The 17,828-nt window shown below is 42.9% G+C and overlaps 1 protein-coding gene across 3 annotated transcripts in view; it reads right to left on the bottom strand.

The window, feature by feature from the left end:
- LOC118395988 (tripartite motif-containing protein 44-like) overlaps positions 1 to 17,828 on the bottom strand; it is a 137,830-nt gene that overhangs the window by 1,393 nt on the left and 118,609 nt on the right. The window lies entirely within an intron of this gene.

The raw sequence follows: 17,828 nt of genomic DNA on the forward strand, positions 1-17,828 counted from the left end.
CACGCCGAATGCTCAGTAAAAAATTGATAGAGATGGAATTCACGGCACAAACGGTTTACAAAATGTTTCGATTTAGGCTATAAAAATTGATTTTATCAAATAAAACGGCACTTCATTTGATCACTGGGACCCTCAGGAAGAGAAATAAGAGCAAGATATCAGAATGTAAGTCATAATTTTACCTTCAGATGTGAATGTGTAAAAACTGTCATGGCGGAAAATGTTTCTGTTGTTGATTGCTCTTCTCAAACAAAAGCATGGGATTTGTTCTCTGTAATAGCTATTTTAAATTGGAAAACATAGTTTGATTACTAAGATTCAAATTTTTTGAAGGGTGTAAGACACTTGCATTTTCAAGAATGTTTAACGTTTACGAAGTTGTATTTTTAGTTGTCACTGAAATTTCCCCTGATGTTGGTCCCTGTACGGGGATTGCAGCCATAACATTAACAAAATCACTTTCATAATGTTTCATATTACATGCACATGGCATAGGACGGACACTTCATACATGTAGTTGGTATACTTTCCAAGTTACACTATTTCCTTTATAACATTTTTAATGACATCACAAAATAACAAACAAAATTACATTAGTGTTCTATATATCGCCTTTAACCATTCCCCACATTCTATGTTTTAAATATTGTTCCAGTTTTTGCTTTTGAACGTGTTAGAGTTTCGGCAGGAAGTCTCTTGAAACACTGGCACATTCCTCTGGTGAATTTTAACCTGTTAAGGCTACCACGGTTTACTGCCCCTTCTGGAGGATTTGGGTACCCATATAAAACAGGATAAGTTTTTTTCAAAAGTTGCTAATATATGCATATAAAAAATATTATCGAATAGAAAACACTCTAAAGCTTCTAAAACCGTTTAAATTTTGTCTCTATGTAAAGCAGAAGTGTCAGGGCATGCATTCTCCCAAAATCTCTCTTGTCATGGAAAAAGTTGCCCCAACTTTGACGTCATCTTAAACGCACTTCCCAAAAGGCTACCGCTCTGAGAACAGTTTCTACGTGTTCAGCGCGAAGCCTGCTTTCTATGGGGCTTGTCATTGTGTGAATCGCGCGCTCACGAGACGTTGAGCGTGCCGAAAGGTCTTGGTCACGCCCAAAAAAAGTGCACCTCTGCTCCCGCTCTCTCTTTTCTTCAGGATCAATGACAAGACGTGTGTGTTTCTCTTCGTCCTCACAATTGCTGTACACCTTTATAACATGTTAAAGCTTAATTATGAACATAGTTTGACAAGTTTACTCGACATATAATATATATTTTCGACGTTTTGGTGCGCATCCACTTGAATTTTGCCTACATTTTGACCAAAATGAGGCTATTTTGAGAACCGAAAGACGCAGACTTGAAAACTAAACGCTGTTTCGGTAAGTATAATCCCTTCCAGGTCTTTTGATGGAAGAACAGCAATGGGAAGGGAATATTTATGTGGTAAATTTGGGTTTCTGTCGACTCCAAGATAGAGGAGCCAGAATGCTACATTTTGGAGCGCCGACTCCTAGTATAGCCTAGTAAATGCAAACTGTAACGTTAAAATTAAATTTAACACAGCGATTGCATTTAGAAGAAGTGTATCTTCCTATACATATGTAAAACATGCATATTTAGTCAAAGTTTATGATGTGTATTCCTTGTTAGCTGACGTTATCTGCCGGAGCTATCGTCATTTCTCCTGACATTTTAGTAGCATTTTTTGAACGATGCATCATTGTAAACAGAGATTTATGGATATATATAGCATATTATTGAAAAAAAATGAATGTACTGTGTAACATGTTATATTACTGTCATCTGATGAAGATTTCAAAAGGTTAGTGAAATGATTTTTCTTTTAATCCTGCGTTTGTTGATTGCATATTTTTTCCTACTTGGCTATGCTAATGAGCTATGTCTGCGGTGGTGGTTTGACATAAATATGTGCTATGTTTTCGCCGTAAAACATTTTAGAAATCTGACTTGCTGGCTAGATAAACAACTTGTTTATCTTTCATTTGAGCTATTTTACTTGTTAATGTGTGGAGGTTAAATATTTTTAGGAATATTTTTGCGCATTGTGCGTTATGGTAATGAGCTTGAGCTGTAGTCACGCTACCTGCACAGTAATGGGAGTCTTAACAGGTTTTAAGAGTGAGACCTGAATCTTCTCTACTTGATATGCAACAGGTTGTGAGTTGTTAACCCCCCACCCCCTCCCCCCAGTTCATTCCGTCCCCCTCTCTGCGGGCGAGAGGGGGTCTGATTGAAGATATTCATTGCAAACCTGATCTGACCTATTTGGATTCTCGTGGACAGTCATGACAAGGGCTATCTTCTGTATGCCACCCCTACCTTGTCATAGCACACCTGATTGGCCCAAACGCATTAAGAAGGAAAGAAATTCCGCAAATGAACTTTTAACAAGGCACACCCATTAATAGATTTGTTTAACAATTTTGGTTACTACATGATTCCATGTGTTATTTCATATGTAGAAAATAGCAAAAATAGAGAACAACCTTTGAATGAATAAGTGTCTTGAAACTTAATATTATACAGTGCTTTCAGAAAGTATTCAGACCCATTTACTTTTTCCACATTTTATGTTTACAGCCTTAATCAAAAATGGATTGAATGCATTTTTTTCTCTCATTAATCTGCACACAATACCCAAAATGACAAAGAAAAAACATATTTAAAAATTTTAGCAAATGTATTTCAAATAAAAACTGAAATATCACATTTACATAAGTATTCAGACCCTTTACAGCCTCAAGTCTTCTTGGGTATGACGCTACAAGCTTGGCACACCTGCATTTGTGGAGTTTCTCCCATTCTTCTCTGCAGATCCTCTCAAGCTCTGTCAGCTTGGATAGGGAGTGTCGCTGCACAGCTATTTTCAGGAATCCAGAGATATTCAGGTTGAAGTCCGGGCTCTGGCTTAGCCACTCAAGGACATTAGGAGACTTCTCCAGAAGCCACTCCTGTGTTGTCTTAGCTGTGTGCTTAGGGTCGTTATCCTGTGGGAAGGTGAACCTTCACACCAGTCTGAGGTCCTGAGCGCTCTGGAGCAGGTTTTCATCAAGGATCTCTCTGTACAGTGCTACGTTCATCTTTCCCTCGATTCTGACTAGTCTCCCAGTCCCTGCCGCTAAAAATCATCCCCACAGCATGATGCTGCCACCACAATGCTGCACCGTAAGGGTGGTGCCAGGTTTCCTCCTGATGTGACGCTTGGCATTCGGGCCAAAGAGTTCAATCTTGGTTTTATCAGACTAGAGAATCTTGTTTATCATGGTCTGAGAGACCTATAGGTGCCTTTTGGCAAACTCCAAGCGGGCTGTCATGTGCCTTTAACTGAGGAGTGGCTTCCGTCTGGCCACTCCACCTTAAAGGCCTGATTGGTGGAGTGCTGCAGACACCCGATGGTTACTCTGGATCTCTCGGAGTAACCATCGGGTTCCTGGTTATCTCCCTGTCCAAGGCCCTTCTTCCCTGTTTGCTCAGTGTGGCCGGGCGGCCAGCTCTGAGAGTATTTCTTGGTGGTTCCAAACTTCTTCCATTTAAAAATGATGGAGGCCACTGTGTTCTTGGGGATGTTCAATGCTTGGGAAAAAATAATAATTTGGTACCCTTCACAACCCCATCTCGGAGGTCTACGGACAATTCCTTCGACCTCATGGCTTCGTTTTTTCTCTGACATACACTGTCAACTTTCCGAATGCAGTCCAAGCACTTCTACGAAGGATGGTTATCTATCTATAACAAGGGTTGGCAGTAGGAATTATATTTTTGCTAACAGATGTGGGATGCATACTCACTCACTCACTCACTCACTCACTCACTCACTCACTCACTCACTCACTCACTCACTCACTCACTCACTCACTCACTCACTCACTAACTATTGGCTAGAGCGCACTTGCCAAGACCAGAGTGTGCACATTTGCTATATAACGCAGCATTTTTTGTGACAAATCCATCAGTAGAGTTGAAATTGAGATGGAAACCCAGTTAATTTTTTTATCGGTACATGGGAATTTAACCTCAAAAGTTATTTTTATGTGCACTATCACGCACAGCTTTTCATCAGCAACAGGTCAATTTGATGGAAACACATCTCTGTTTTAATGCGGATTTTAGAATGTTCTAGAAAATCTGTCACCAATTGGATGGAAACATAGCTATAGATTGACACGTAGAGATCTCAGTAATGTCCCATCAATTAGCTGAGGCTATTTATAAACAGCAGGCCTGCAGGACTTAATTAGCTTGTTGGCGACTGACAAATGCCTTTAATGTAACGGCCGGCAACCACAGGCCTCATTAGGGAACATTAAACTCTAATAGGAAGGTTGTTATTGACCTAATCGCAGGAGAAACCCAATTAGACAGCAATTGGGAAAATTACTCTGGGTTAGAGGGACGATGTGACTGGTTGGGTCAAGGAAGGAGGGAGGGGACAGAGCAGTCTAATCTGAGATGACTTTGCCTGCGGGGGTGAGGTTGCATTGATAAATGGAAGGAGGCAAAGTGGTGGAGAGAGGGAAAGAAAGAGTGCAAGTAGGGAAAGGCAAGTACTGAAATGAGCCTTCCGCATTTAACCCAACCCCTCTGAACCAGAGAAGCTAGTTAGAGGGAGAGAGTGGATATTGAGAGAGAGAGAGAGAAAGAGAGAGAATGGTAGGGAGTGTACGTATAGACGTTTAAATCAATTCACATTTTTTCAAACGCATCGTAAACAACAGGTGTAGATTAACAGTGAAATGCTTTGGGTACTAGGGGGTAAATAGTCCCCTGGGGTAACTACCCCCCCCCCTGTAATTCCCATTAAGATCAGAAAATATCACCACTTTCCTTGGCTGCCACTGCTCTTCCTCTGTGGCATCATAACTTTTAGAGATAATTCAACAAAACAAGTTGAAAAAGTTGAAAATATATTCCAATGAAGTTAGATCTATAATTGTTTAAGAAGGAAAGCCTTAAGATAAATAATCCACTTCTTTGGAGAGAAAATATTTGATACGTTTTTGTAAAGTAGTAAACTCAGCAAAAAAAGAAAAGTCCTCTCACAGTCAACTTCTTTTCATTAGGGCAAACTAAACATTTGTAAATATTTGTATGAGGATAACAAGATTCAACAATTGAGACATAAACTGAACAAGTTCCACAGATATACAGTGGGGAGAACAAGTATTTGATACACTGCCGAGTTTGCAGGTTTTCCTACTTACAAAGCATGTAGAGGTCTGTAATTTTTATTATAGGTACACTTCAACTGTGAGAGACGGAATCTAAAACAAAAATCCAGAAAATCACATTGTATAATTTCTAGGTAATTAATTTGCATTTTATTGCATAAGTATTTGATCATCTACCAACCAGTTAGAATTCCAGCTCTCACAGACCTGTTAGTTTTTCTTTAAGAACCCCTCCTGTTCTCCACTCATTATGTGTATTAACTGCACCTGTTTGAACTCGTTACCTGTATAAAAGACACCTGTCCACACACTCAATCAAACAGACTCCAACCTCTCCAAATTGGCCAAGACTAGAGAGCTGTGTAAGGACATCAGGGAAAAAATTGTAGACCTGCACAAGGCTGGGATGGGCTACAGGACAATAGGCAAACAGCTTGGTGAGAAGGCAACAACTGTTGGCGCAATTATTAGAAAATGGAAGAAGTTCAAGATGACGGTCAATCACCCTCGGTCTGGGGCTCCATGCAAGATCTCATCTAGATCTCACCTAGTCACACACTGGCCTAACCAAAACAGAGAATAAAAAGCCTCTCTATGGCCAGGGCGTGACAATGTAGTATGCTTATTGGTCATAGATCTCCCCACCGTATGACTAACAGAAAATGAATAATATGTCCATGAACAAAGGGGGTCAAAATCAAAAGCAACAGTCAGTATCTGGTGTGGCCACCAGCTGCAATAAGTACTGCAGTGCATCTCCTCCTCATGGACTGCACCAGATTTGCCAGTTCTTGCTCTGAGATGTTACCCCACTCTTCCACCAAGGCACCTGCAAATTTCCAGACATTTCTGAGGGGAATGGCCCTAGCCATCACCATCCGATCCAACAGGTCCCAGACGTGCTCAATGGGATTGAGATCCGGGCTCTTCACTGGCCATGGCAGATCACTGACATTCCAGTCTTGCAGAAAATCACACACAGAACGAGCAGTATGGCTGGTGGCATTGTTATGCTAAAGGTACATGTCAGGATGAGCCTGCAGGAAGGGTACCACATGAGGGAGGAGGAAGTCTTCCCTGTAACGCACAGCGTTGAGATTGCCTGCAATGACAACAAGCTCAGTCCGAGGATGCTGTGACACACCGCCCCAGTCCAAGACGGACCCTCCACCTCCAAATCGATCCCTCTCCAGAGTACAGGCCTCGGTGTAACGCTCATTCCTTCGACGATAAATGAGAATCTGACCATCACCCTTGGTGAGACAAAAAAGGGCTCGTCAGTGAAGAGCACTTTTTGCCAGTCCTGTCTGGTCCAGTGACGATGGGTTTGTGCCCATAGGCGGCATTGTTGCTGGTGATGTCTGGTGAGGACCTGCCTTACAACAGGCCTACAAGCCCTCAGTCCAGCCTCTCTTAGCATATTGCGGACAGACTGAGAACTGATGGAGGGGTTGTTGCCATCCTGTACCTGTCCCGCAGGTGTGATGTTCTGATGTACTGATCCTGTGCAGGTGTTGTTACACATGGTCTGCCACTATGAGGTTGATCAGCTGTCCATCCTTTCTCCCTGTAGCGCTGTCTTAGACGTCTCACAGTACGGACCTTGCAATTTATTGCCCTGGCCACATCTGCAGTCCTCATGCCTCCTTGCAGTATGCCTAAGGCACGTTCACGCTGAGTTTAAACCCTTCACAATGAAGATCTGTAAAGTTATTGGTTTTTTTCTGAATTATCTTTGAAAGACAGGGTCCTGAAAAATAGATGTTTCTTTTTTTGCTGAGTTTATGTTGAATGAGTGTGCTGGAGGCAATTTTCCCCCCAGTATTAGGGGCTCGTTACCCCTTTATGGTTATGAATGTGTTTCTATCAGTCATTTAGACAATAGCTGTGCTTGAATTATCATACTAACTGTAGTATTTGTGAAGTAAATTGAGTATGTATATAACGATCTTCTTCATCTGAGGAGGAGTATGAAAGATCGGACCAAAACACAGCGTGGTAAGTGTCCATTTTAATTAAATATAAGTGAACACTGAATACAAAATAACCAAATGAAACAACAAAATGAAAATCGAAACAGTTCTGTATGGTGAAACACAGACACAGAAAACAACTACCCACAAAACCCATGTGGGCAAGAGCTACCTAAGTATGGTTCTCAATCAGAGACAACGACAAACAGCTGTCCCTGATTGAGAACCATACCCGGCCAAAAACAAAGAAATACAAAAACATGGAAAAAAGAACATAGAATGCCCACCCTAGTCACACACTGGACTAACCATAATAGAAAATAAAAAAGCCTCTCTATGCTTATTGGTCATACTATGGTTATAGTTTGTATGCCAAAAGTTTCCCGATGTCGTACTAAATAATTATTTGCCAAAATACGAAGTACATAAGCATTGGACACTATTTCAGTGCTTTTAGGGCCCATAATGCATTTCTTCATAAAATGGGCATGGCTTCACAATTGTTTCAGATTTGAAGTGAATGGCGGAACATATGAAGCCGAAGTCTGACGAGAACGGATACAAATTCATTGCTTTAACTAATTATGACAAATGTTAAGAAAATGTTGAGCAACGTAATAAAGTAATGACTTTTCAAATAAATTACATTACAAGTTATGTTGGCTGACAATTTGTTAGCTACGCTATCCTTACAAACAGCATAGCACATCATTACAGCAGTATGTACCGGTATGTTACCTAGCTACCTAACGTAACGTTAGTTGGCAACTTGGCACGTCCTGACCATAGAGAGCCCTTATTTTCTATGGTAGAGTAGGTCAGGGCGTGACTGGGGGGTTTTCTAGTTATTCTTTTCTATGTGGGGTTCTAGTTTAGTTTTTCTATGTTGGTGTTTGGTATGATTCCCAATTAGAGGCAGCTGGCTATCGTTGTCTCTAATTGGGTATCATTTTTAACCTCTTGAGTCGACCCCGGACGCATGCATCCCATCTAGACATCTGGAAATGCAAATGCGCTATGCTAAATGCTAATAGCACTCGATAAAACTCAAACTTTCATTAAATTCGGGGTTTTGCTCGCCTAAGATAGAGTATCTCATGAAAAGCTGTAGACCACACTATTTACCAGTATTTACTTCAGTACCAGTGAAAAGTTTGGATACACCTACTCATTCCAGGATTTTTCTTTGTTATTATTATTTTCTACATTGTAGAATAATAGTGAAGACATCAAAACTATAAAATAACACATTGAATCATGTAGTAACCCAAAAAGTGTTAAACAAATCACTATCCTTCTTGGTCAAATATCCCTTATACAGGCTGGAGGTGTTGGGTCATTGTCTTGTTGAAAAACAAATGATAGTCCCAGAAAGTGCAAACCAGACTGGATGGCGTATCGCTGCAGAATACTGTGGTAGCCATACTGATTAAGTGCACCTTGAATTCTAAATAAATCACAGACCGTGTCACCAGCAAAGCACCCCCACACCATCACACCTCCTCCTCATTGCTTCATCCGTTCACCTACACCTACTTAACTTCCGGCGCCGACAGAGATGGCCGCCTCACTTCGCGTTCCTAGGAAACTATGCAGTATTTCGTTTTTTTTACGTGTTATTTCTTACATTGGCACCCCAGGTAATCTTAGGTTTCATTAAATACAGTCGGGAAGAACTACTGAATATAAGAGCAACATCAATTCACCATCAGTACGACCAGGAATATGACTTTCCCGAAGCGGATCCTGTGTCCTGCCTTTCACCCAGGACAACGGAATTGATCCCAGCCTGCGACCCAAAACAACGACATCGTAAAAGAGGGAAACGAAGCGGTCTTCTGGTCAGCCTCCGGAGACGGGCACATCGCGCACCACTCCCTAGCATACTACTCGCCAATGTCCAGTCTCTTGACAACAAGGTTGATGAAATGTAAGCAAGGGTAGCATTCCAGGGGGACATCAGAGACTGTAATGTTCTTTGCATCACGGAAACATGGCTCACTCGAGAGACGCTAACGGATACGGTGCAGCCAGTTAGTTTCTTCACGCATTGCGCCCGACAGAAACAAACATCTTTCCGGTAAGAAGAGGGGCAGGGAAGTATGATTGCCTTGCGGAGGGAATAATACTGTAGAAAAAGTAATCTGGTTGATAGCCCATTCACTGCTCAATAGGGACGCATTGGAACGCAGAGCTTTCAAAACATGAGGCACTTACGGATTGGATTTTTCTCAGGCTTTTGCCTGCAATATCAGTTCTGTTATACTCACAGACAATATTTTTACAGTTGTTTTACAGTTGTTTTTCATAGTGCTTGATGGTTTTTGCGACTGTACTTAAATAAACTTTCAAAGTTCTTGAAATGTTCCATATTGACTGACCTTCATGTCTTAAAGTAATGATGGACTGTTTTTTCTCTTTGCTTATTTGAGCTGTTCTTGCCATGATATCTTCTGTATACCACCCCTACCTTGTCACAATACAACTGATTGGCTCAAACACATTAGGAAGGGAATCAATTCCACAATTAACTTTTAACAAGGCACCCTGTTAATTGAAATGCAATCCAGGTACCTCGTGAAGCTGGATGAGAGAATGCCAAGAGTGTGCAAAGCTGTCATCAAGGCAAAGGGTGGCGACTTTGAGGAATTTCAAATATAAAGTATATTTTGAAATGTTCAACACTATTTTTTTTACTAGATGATTCCATATGTGTTATTTCAAGGTTTTGATTTTGAAAATATGTAGAAAAATATAAAAAAGAAAATTGATTAGGGGAATGATTAGGTTTTTCCAAACTGTTGACTGGTACTGTATGTTTTCTCAACAACAGGTTATGGTCAATGATATCAAAGGCTGCACTGAAATCTAACATTACATCTCCCACAATCTTATTATTATAATTTGTCATTTGTGTCAGTGCAGTACATGTTGAGTGCCCTTTTCTATAAGCATGCTGAAAGTCTGTTGTTAATTTGTTTACAGAGAAATAGCATTGCATTTAGTCCCCAAAAATATTTCCCACAGTTTGCTAAGAGCTGGCATCAAACGGATAGGTCTGCTGTTAGAATCATTAAATCCTCAATAGCTTTCCTTCTAAGTTATCAATGCCATGAGTTTTGTCATTATTTATAGATAACAATACATTTTCCACCTCTCCCAGATTAATTTTACAAAATTCAAACCTGCAATGCTTTTCTTTCATTATTTGTATTTTTTTGTATGCATAAGTACGATGGCTCACTGTTCGTTGTTGGCATTTCCTGCCTAAGTTTGCCCATTTTGCCAATTAAATAATCATTAGAATAATTGGCAACTTCAAATGGTTTTGTGATGAATAAGCCATCTGATTTGTTGAAATATGGAGTTTAATTTTGATAAGTAGAGAGAAATGTAGAAGCAAAGACAGAGGGGAGATGAGTAAGATGGTAATGTGAGAGAGAGGGAGGAAGAGTAGGGTAGGTGTAAAAGAGCAAGGGAAGCAGAATGAATGACAGAGGAAGCCACAAGGCATTCTGGGATGTTAATTTAACCTTGCCAGTTATCTTGTGCTCCACTGTGAGGTCATCCTTAATGCATGACTTTAAATACATCATTCTTTACTACTGCATCTGAGGGAGAGTAATAAAAGTCACAGTCTTCAGGATGAAATGCCCTTGTCATGTTGGACTTCTGTCACAGCAGCTGGGAAATGCCAAGCTCCCTAAAGAACTGGCTGATAGGAGGATGTGTGTGTGTGTACCTCCTTCAATACCCATCCCTAACCTAATAACCACGATAGTGTACAGTATGTCAGGAGTGGTGTGATGTGAAGGACAACTCTGTGTGGGTTTGTGTGTCTGACAGAGCAGGGGATACTTCCACTGATGCAGGGGATGCATACCATTGATGATTTCAGCAAGAATCTGCCTGCTAGCCCATTAGCACATCCACTTTGGTGGCAAATGGACCACACACACCCATGCTTGTGTCGTGTAACACTCTCAAGGATAAACACACAAAGAGACACAGACAAATCAAATCAAATCCAATGTATTTATATAGCCCTTCTTACATCAGCTGATATCTCAAAGTGCTGTACAGAAACCCAGCCTAAAACCCCAAACAGCAAGCAATGCAGGTGTAGAAGCAGGAGGGGAGACAGGAGGGGTCAGGAGACACTGTGGCCCCATCTGAGGACACCCCGGACAGGGCCAAACAGGAAGGATATAACCCCACCCACTTTGCCAAAGCACAGCCCCCACACCACTAGAGGGACATCTTCAACCACCAACTTACCATCCTGAGACAAGGCTGAGTATAGCCCACAAAGATCTCCGCCATGGCACAACCCAAGGGGGGCGCCAACACAGACAGGATGACCACATCAGTGAATCAACCCACTCAGGTGACGCACCCCTTCCAGGGACGGCATGAGAGAGCCCCAGTAAGCCAGTGACTCAGCCCCTGTAATAGGGTTAGAGGCAGAGAATCCCAGTGGAAAGAGGGGAACCGGCCAGGCAGAGACAGCAAGGGTGGTTCGTTGCTCCAGAGCCTTTCCGTTCACCTTCCCACTCCTGGGCCAGACTACACTCAATCATATGACCCACTGAAGAGATGAGTCTTCAGTAAAGACTTAAAGGTTGAGACCCGAGTTTGCGTCTCTGACATGGGTAGGCAGACCATTCCATAAAAATGGAGCTCTATAGGAGAAAGCCCTGCCTCCAGCTGTTTGCTTAGAAATTCTAGGGACAATTAGGAGGCCTGCGTCTTGTGACCGTAGCGTACGTGTAGGTATGTACGGCAGGACCAAATCAGAGAGATAGGTAGGAGCAAGCCCATGTAATGCTTTGTAGGTTAGCAGTAAAACCTTGAAATCAGCCCTTGCTTTGACAGGAAGCCAGTGTAGAAAGGCTCGCACTGGAGTAATATGATACAATTTTTGGTTCTAGTCAGGATTCTAGCAGCCTTATTTAGCACCAACTGAAGTTGATTTAGTGCTTTATCCGGGTAGCCAGAAAGTAGAGCATTGCAGTAGTCTAACCTAGAAGTGACGGAGATCTTTGTGGGCTATACTCAGCCTTGTCTCAGGATGGTAAGTTGGTGGTTGAAGATATCCCTCTAGTGGTGTGGGGGCTGTGCTTTGGAAAAGTGGGTGGGGTTATATCCTTCCTGTTTGGCCCTGTCCGGGGTGTCCTCAGATGGGGCCACAGTGTCTCCTGACCCCTCCTGTCTCAGCCTCCAGTATTTATGCTGCAGTAGTTTGTGTCGGGGGTGATCGAGGAATTCTAAATTCCTTTATGTTTTAATTGCCAAAACCAATTTCGCACTCGTTTCTAATTCATTAACCTCATAGTCCGCCCCATCCCGCATGCGGTCGCGTTACTACAGCCTCAAGCTCATTACCATAACGCAACGTTAGCGATTTCTAAAAATCGCAAATGAAATGAAATAAATATGCCTGCTCTCAAGCTTATCCTTTTCTTAACAATCCTGTCGTCTCAGATTTTCAAAATATGCTTTAGAACCAGTGAAAATCAATAATTTGTGTAAGAGTGGTGATAGCTAGCTTAGCATTTAGCGTTAGCATTTAGCATGCAACATATTCACAAAAACCAGCAAAGGGATCAAATAAAATAATTTACCTTTGAAGAACTTCAGATGTTTCAATGAGGAGACTCTCAGTTACATAGCAGATGTCCAGTTTTTCCTGAAAGATTCTTGTGTAGGACACAACGTTCCGTTTGTTACTATGCATTTGGCTACCGAAACTAACCGAAAATTCAGTCACCTACACGTCAAACTTTTTCCGAATTAACTCCATAATATCGACTGAAACATGGAAAACGTTGTTTGAATCAATCCTCAAGGTGTTTTGTCATATATCTCTTCATTGAAATGCCGTCCCTGGAAGCCTGCATTCTTCTCTGATTCGGATGGAAAAATACTGGTAGCTGACTTTTGCGCACCAATTTCCACGCAGACACCGTGCGGGCCACTTGGCAATTGTAGTCTCTTATGGTCAATCTTCCAATGATATGCCTACAAATACGTCACAATGCTGCAGACACCTTGGGGAAACGATAGAAAGTGTCCGTTCATTCCTGTCGCATTCACAGCCAAATAAGGCGATCATGGAAAACGTAGCTTCAGAAATCCTGTTAATTTCCTGGGCGCTCAAACATCTTGGTTTTGCCTGAAGCTTTTGTTCAACGGCACTCACAGTGAAAATCTTTGCAGTTCTGGAAACGTCAGAGTGTCTTCTTTCCAAAACTATCAATTCCAAGCATAGTCGAGCATCTTTTCGTGACAAAATATTGCGCTTAAAACGGGCACGTCTTTTTATCCAAAAATGAAATAATGCCCCTAGTGGACTAACAGGTTAATGAGGTGTAAGTTCATTAATTATGCATGAAGTAGATCGAGACCAGTCTTAAAAGCCAGGTAAGAGCATTTAATTCCAGAGAGTACTACATGCTTACACACATTTCCACAGGTTATAAACTGAACATGACATCATCAGTTTCCCCCTCTCTCCGATTCTCACAAGAACCCATTGTTTTAGGAATGGAACATCTCCCAGACATTTCTTATCTGTCTGAAGCTTTTCATAGCATCACTCCCCTTTTAACTTCCCAAGAGACACAGACAATTAATTTGTTCTGCTTACATTTTCAGTAACAGCTTAACCAATAACTTTTACTTTTCATACCATAACATAATAGTATTAGAATAAATGGTTCTAATCAATAATGTATACATAATTAATCATTTCAATCATAATTTCCTCTAACAGGGGGCTAGGGTCAGTTTGTTATATCTGGAGTAATTCTCTTGTCCTATTCGGTGTCCTGTGTGAATCTAAGTGTGCGTTCTCTAATTCTCTCCTTCTTTCTTTCTCTCTCTCGGAGGACCTGAGCCCTAGGACCATGCCCCAGGACTACCTGACATGATGGCTCCTTGCTGTCCCCAGTCCACCTGGCCATGCTGCTGCTCCAGTTTCAACTGTTCTGCCTTACTATTATTTGACCATGCTGGTCATTTATGAACATTTGAACATCTTGGCCATGTTCTGTTATAATCTCCACCCGGCACAGCCAGAAGAGGACTGGCCACCCCACATATGCTCTCTCTTATTCTCCCTTTCTCTCTCTCGGAGGACCTGAGCCCAAGGACCGTGCCCCAGGACGACCTGACATGATGACTCCTTGCTGTCCCCAGTCCACCTGACTGTGCTGCTGCTCCAGTTTCAACTGTTCTGCCTTGTTATTATTCGACCATGCTGGTCATTTATGAACATTTGAACATCTTGGCCATGTTCTGTTATAATCTCCACCCGGCACAGCCAGAAGAGGACTGGCCACCCCACATAGCCTGGTTCATCTCTAGGTTTCTTCCTAGGTTTTCGCCTTTCTAGGGAGTTTTTCCTAGCCACCGTGCTTCTACACCTGCATTGCTTGCTGTTTGGGGTTTTAGGCTGGGTTTCTGTACAGCACTTTGAGATATCAGCTGATGTACGAAGGGCTATATAAATAAAATTTGATTGATTGATTGAAGTGACAAAAGCATAGATACATTTTTCTGCATCATTTTTGGACAGAAAGTTTCTGATTTTTGCAATGTTACGTAGATAGAAAAAAAGCTGTCCTTGAAATGGTCTTGATATGTTCTTCAAAAGAGAGATCAGGGTCCAGAGTAATGCCGAGGTCCTTCACAGTTTTATTTGAGACGACTGTACAACCATTAAGATTCATTGTCAGATTCAACAGAAGATCTCTTCGTTTCTTGGGACCTAGAACAAGCATCTCTGTTTTCCCCGAGTTTAAAAGTAGAAAGTTTGCAGCCATCCACTTCCTTATGTCTGAAACACATGCTTCTAGCAAGGGCAGTTTTTGGGCTTCACCATGTTTCATCGAAATGTACAGCTGTGTGTCATCCGCATAACAGTGAAAGTTAACACACGCACACACTCTTATGCAAATATGCACACCCATGTGTTTTGCCACATCACCCCGGTGTCTCCTTCATGCTCCTCTAAAGGCATTAATTTATTCTTCAATTAAGTAATAATTTTATCTCTCTCCTTTGACATGGGTAGTTGCTATAGCAGAAGTCTTGCCAGCTGCCGATGCAGAGAAACAGCAAATGGGGGGTAGTGCAGAAAGGCCAGGCCCCGTCACCAGTTTTCCCAGCAGGCAAGGCCTGTTTTACTGCCAGCAGCTTGGCTTGGCTGGCCCTGTCTCAGCCCTCAGCCCCACGGACTGCCTTAGTGGCCCACCAACTGCCTGCTGCAGGTGTTTGTTTATGGACCAAAGTGGGACATTCCCTGCCTTCTCTCAATGCCCCACTCCTGCATATTTCAGAAGCCTGGTCTGGGCTATATTTGTATATCCATTAGATTAAAAAAACTTCAGCCCTGTGAAAGAGTAACATTGAAGGTTGAAAATGAATGGAAAGTGCAAGATAACAGTGAGAGAGTGACTGAACTGGAGATGAGTAAGGTGTCTGACTTGCACAATTATTATGATTAAGAAAACGGAGTTTGTGACATCTAGGAAAGGGGAATTTGTATTTATTTTATTTAACTAGACAAGTCAGTTATGAACAAATTCTTATTTACAATGGCGGCCTACCAAAAGGCAAAGGACCTCCTGCGGGGACAGAGGCTGGGATAATGTTTTTTTTTAAAAATAACATATAAATATAGGACAAAACACACATCACGACAAGAGAGACAACACAACACTACATAAAGAGAGACCTAAGACAAAAACATAGCAAGGCAGCAACACATGACAACACAGCATGGTAGCAACACAACATGACAACAACATGGTAGCAACACAACATGGTACAAACATTATTGGGCACAGACAACAGCACAAAGGGCAAGAAGGTAGAGACAACAATACATCACACAAAGCAGCCACAACTATCAGTAAGAGTGTCCATGAGAGTAGAGGTTTGGATAGGGAGGACAAAGTGAGTAGGAAGTAAGAAGTCAAAGGTTAAAGCGGTGGAGGGTGAAAGCTGGCTGGAGATAACAGTGAAAGTGGGGAGGGGATCGCAGTTAGCGGGCAGGAGATAAGAGCTGAAGTGGACATGGGGTAACGGTCAAGCGGACAGGGGGTAAGAGCTGAAGTGGACATGGGGTAATGGTTAAGCAGACAGGGGGTAAGAGCTGAAGTGGACATGGGGTAACGGTTAAGCTGACAGGAGGTAAGAGCTGAAGTGGACATGGGGTAACGGTCAAGCAGACAGGGGGTAAGAGCTGAAGTGGACATGGGGTAACGGTTAAGCTGACAGGAGGTAAGAGCTGAAGTGGACATGGGGTAACGGTCAAGCGGACAGGGGGTAAGAGCTGAAGTGGACATGGGGTAACGGTCAAGCGGACAGGGGGTAAGAGCTGAAGTGGACATGGGGTAACGGTCAAGCGGACAGGGGGTAAGAGCTGAAGTGGACATGGGGTAACGGTCAAGCGGACAGGGGGTAAGAGCTGAAGTGGACATGGGGTAACGGTTAAGCAGACAGGGGGTAAGAGCTGAAGTGGACATGGGGTAACGGTCAAGCGGTAAGAGCTGAAGTGGACATGGGGTAACGGTCAAGCGGACAGGGGTAAGAGCTGAAGTGGACATGGGGTAACAGTCAAGAGGACAGGGGTAAGAGCTGAAGTGGACATGGGGAAACGGTTAAGCAGACAGGGGGTAAGAGCTGAAGTGGACATGGGGTAATGGTTAAGCAGACAGGGGGTTAGAGCTGAAGTGGACATGGGGTAATGGTTAAGCAGACAGGGGGTAAGAGCTGAAGTGGACATGGGGTAATGGTTAAGCAGACAGGGGGTAAGAGCTGAAGTGGACATGGGGTAATGGTTAAGCAGACAGGGGGTTAGAGCTGAAGTGGACATGGGGTAATGGTTAAGCAGACAGGGGGTTAGAGCTGAAGTGGACATGGGGTAATGGTTAAGCAGACAGGGGGTAAGAGCTGAAGTGGACATGGGGTAATGGTTAAGCAGACAGGGGGTAAGAGCTGAAGTGGACATGGGGTAATGGTCAAGCAGACAGGGGTAAGAGCTGAAGTGGACATGGGGTAACGGTTAAGCAGACAGGGGGTTAGAGCTGAAGTGGACATGGGGTAATGGTTAAGCAGACAGGGGGTTAGAGCTGAAGTGGACATGGGGTAATGGTCAAGCAGACTGGGGGTAAGAGCTGAAGTGGACATGGTGTAACGGTCAAGCAGACAGGGGTAAGAGCTGAAGTGGACATGGGGTAACGGTCAAGAAGACAGGGGTAAGAGCTGAAGTGGACATGGGGTAACGGTCAAGAAGACAGGGGTAAGAGCTGAAGTGGACATGGGTTAACGGTCAAGCAGACAGGGGTAGGAGCTGAAGTGGACATGGGGTAATGGTCAAGCAGACAGGGGTAAGAGCTGAAGTGGACATGGCGTAATGGTCAAGCAGACAGGTGGTAAGAGCTGAAGTGGACATGGGGTAACGGTCAAGCAGACAGGGGTAAGAGCTGAAGTGGACATGGGGTAACGGTCAAGCAGACAGGGGTAAGAGCTGAAGTGGACATGGGGTAATGGTCAAGCAGACTGGGGGTAAGAGCTGAAGTGGACATGGTGTAACGGTCAAGCAGACAGGGGGTAAGAGCTGAAGTGGACATGGGGTAACGGTCAAGAAGACAGG

This window comes from Oncorhynchus keta, chromosome 17 (genome assembly GCF_023373465.1).
Source record: "Oncorhynchus keta strain PuntledgeMale-10-30-2019 chromosome 17, Oket_V2, whole genome shotgun sequence".
NCBI lineage: Eukaryota > Metazoa > Chordata > Actinopteri > Salmoniformes > Salmonidae > Oncorhynchus > Oncorhynchus keta.